We start from the raw sequence: 508 nt of genomic DNA, 5'->3' as shown, positions 1-508 counted from the left end.
CCCCTACTTTCTCATTTCAGGTCCCCCCCGTAAATATCAAGTAACTTCCCCTACAAAATCATTCGCTTATTCATTTATTTTATCTATTCGTGACTGCACCGGGAGTTGATATATTTGATTTCCCGGCCAAGGTCACAGTATATTTATTCTTTCTTATTACATATTTGGTAAGAAATAGTAAATTGCGGCCAACGTAGCCAAATTCTTTTAATTTATTAATTTTTAATTTTTTTCTGCCATCTTCGTAGAATTTCAATGTAAGGGCAGTGATAACACTCTGTATTATGGTAAGCGGAAAAACACACCAGGAAAAAAATAGCATACATCCAAATCATGTCCGAAACCCCTGAAATTCAGCCAAGACTTATCAGACTTAATTCATTGTTTTTCTTTCAACTGTTTTTGTCTTCCATATGAATGTTATGGATGAAGTAATTGTGAGCTATGTAAATACGGTAATCTTTTCACTACCGTATAGTAAACCATACTGGAAAATGTTCTCCATCTT

The sequence above is a fragment of the Fopius arisanus genome, unplaced genomic scaffold, assembly GCF_000806365.1.
Source record: "Fopius arisanus strain USDA-PBARC FA_bdor unplaced genomic scaffold, ASM80636v1 scaffold00256, whole genome shotgun sequence".
NCBI classification, from domain to species: domain Eukaryota; kingdom Metazoa; phylum Arthropoda; class Insecta; order Hymenoptera; family Braconidae; genus Fopius; species Fopius arisanus.
This window is presented reverse-complemented; position numbering follows the sequence as displayed.